The sequence below is a fragment of the Tupaia chinensis genome, unplaced genomic scaffold, assembly GCF_000334495.1.
Source record: "Tupaia chinensis unplaced genomic scaffold, TupChi_1.0 Scaffold148915_1, whole genome shotgun sequence".
Classification (NCBI taxonomy): domain Eukaryota; kingdom Metazoa; phylum Chordata; class Mammalia; order Scandentia; family Tupaiidae; genus Tupaia; species Tupaia belangeri.
Window position 1 is genome coordinate 1 of NW_006208763.1, and position 2,707 is coordinate 2,707.

General features: G+C 39.3%; 1 non-coding gene across 1 annotated transcript; it reads left to right on the forward strand.

The window, feature by feature from the left end:
* Window positions 1–1,273: 1,273 nt before the first annotated feature.
* Window positions 1,274–1,380, forward strand: LOC114006570 (U6 spliceosomal RNA). Its single transcript, XR_003548283.1, has one exon. It is a non-coding gene; the product is annotated as a U6 spliceosomal RNA (small nuclear RNA).
* Window positions 1,381–2,707: the final 1,327 nt, after the last annotated feature.

A 2,707-nucleotide genomic window follows, 5' to 3' on the forward strand; every position in this document is an offset into this window, starting at 1 on the left:
GGCCAATAAACACATGAAAAGATGCTCAGCACCATCAGTCATTTGCAAAATTCAAGTCAAAACCATAAAGAGATATCACTTCACACCCACTAGGATAAAAAACAAGCTATAGATTTAGAAAATAACAAGTGTACAGGACCAGCAGATGGCGTAATGCTTACATCGTTGGACTCCCACAGAGTCGACTGTGATTCGAGTCTCAGACCTGTTGGCTTGAAACCCACGCCAGGTGTGTGTGTGTGTGTATGTGTGTGTGTGCGTGCCCCAAATCCTGAGAGGAGAATGGAGGAGAAGGGACTATGGCATGGCCATCCCCCTTGGGGGATGATTTCTCTCTTTCTGTCTCTCTGTCTCCCAGATGAGCACAAGCACCCTATGGCAAAAACTCTCTCAAAAATAAAAAAAAAAAGAAAAAAGAAAGAAAAGAAAATAACAATTGTAGATGAAGTTGAGGAGAAATGAGCCCTGGACATTGCTGATGGGAATGTGAAATGGTGCAGCAGCTGTGGAAAACAGTTTATGCTTCTTCCAAAAGTTAAACGTAGACCTACCATGTGATGCAGCGATTTCACTCCTCGGTGTATACCCGGAAGAACTGAGCATAGCACTCAGACAGAATCTGGCACACCAACGTCACAGCAGCACTGCTCACAGGAGCCAAAAGGTGGGAACCAGCCAGTGCACATCCACAGACGACTGGATAAACAAAATGTGAGGCCCAGCCACGGAGGCACGGGGGTGGGATGCCACTGAGCAATACTGGAGCCATACGGGAGGGCTCTGGGTTTGGATCTAGGGCTGATCTGAGCACTCTGATGCAACGTGGGTGCTCTCATGATCCTGGATGGCCAGAGGTAGGATTGTGGCATGGTGGGACCTTGTCAAGTGTAGCCATCTCTCTTTCTCTCTCTCTCTCCTCTCTCTCTCTCTCTCTCTTTCTCATGAAAGAAAAGGAAATAAACCTAAAACATCAAAAACTAAATTAACAAAAAATGTGGCACACCCATATAATGGAATAGTATTCGGCCATAAAAAAGATTGAAGTACTGGCACGTTGTACAGCGTGGATGGACATTGAACACACGCCAAGTGGAAGAGGCGAGACGCCACAGGCCACCGCATGTGTGACCCCTCTACACGAACCATCCAGCACCGGCAAAGCTGTGGGCTGGGAAGAGTGCTAGTAGTTGCTAGGGGCTGGGGTAGAGGGACTGGGAGTGGTCCTTTAATGGAAATGAGGTTTCTGTTTGGGAAGATAAAGACGTTCTGGAATGCGCTCGCTTCAGCAGCACATATACTAAAATTGGAACGATACAGAGAAGATTAGCATAGCCCCTGCACAAGGATGACATGCAAATTCGTGAAGCATTCCGTATTTTTTTGAAAGTCATATTTAAAATTCAGTATTTGAAATTTTGAAAGTTGTTTATTAACTGTCAACAACTATGGAGTATGAGCAAAAATTTTTTGATATGTAAAGTAAATGTTTGTGGGAAAGTGTAAAATAAATAAATAATATTAAAATTAAATAAATATATATATCTCTATATATATTTACACACACACACACACAGAAGCAAAAAAGATATCTGATATCTTATCTATAAGAATACTCATTTGTGGGGCTGGCAGGCAGTGTGGTGGTTAAGGGGACTGGACTCCCACATGGCTGACTGCGGTTCAAGTCTCAGACCTGGTGGCTTGCTTTTTCGCTTTCTTTCTTTCTTTCTCTCTCTCTCTCTCATCAAATTTAAATTAATTAATTAATTCAGAACAAAACAAGACAACAAACATGTAGACCTATTTAAAAGAATGGGGAGAAGAAGAAAAAATTTCATTTATTTATTATCACCTGATTTTCAACAAAGGTGCATAGAACATTGATGGGTAAAGCAATATTTTTAATAAATGATGCTGAGGAAACTAAATATCCCCATTAAAAATTTTAATGTAAGACAAAACCATGCTACTACTAGAAGAAAACATAGGGAAAATGCTTCAGGATATTGATCTTGGCAAATATTTATTGAATAACTGCTCCAACTCAAAAGCAAGAAAACAAATACAGAGAAATGGGATTATATCAAGCTAAAATAATTCTGCATAGTTTATAAAACAATCTATAAGGAAAAGAGATAACCTGAAAAGCAGGTCAAAATGTTTTCATTCTATTAATCTGATGAGGGATTAATGTTTAGGGTGATACAAAACTCATTGAATTCAACCACAAAAAAACCTCACCTGATTTACAAAATGAACTGAAGTTATAAATAGCTACTTCTCAAATGAAGACATACAAATGGCCCAATATGTTGAAAAAAATTACTAATTAGTAGAAAAATAGAAATAACAGCCACGATGAGGTTTCAGTTTACCTCAGTTAGACTAGCTAGTTTCTAAAAGGCCAAACAAAATGTAAGGTCAGACAAATATGCAGCAATAAAACGTGACACTTTGTGAGAATGACATACAAGGGAAAGTTTTGAGTTCACATTTGGAAACCTCTGTGAGTATTCCAGTCATGCATGTACCCATAATCTGGTGATGGCTGAGGTGGAGGAGGGAGAGTGGCACTGAGAACTTGTTGGGAATCTTTTTCTCTGTCTTTGTTTCTCCTTCTCTCTCTCTCTTGCATATATATATATATATATATATATATATGTGTGTGTGGAAAGGATTAATATACTTTAAAAGAAATTTTAAAAGT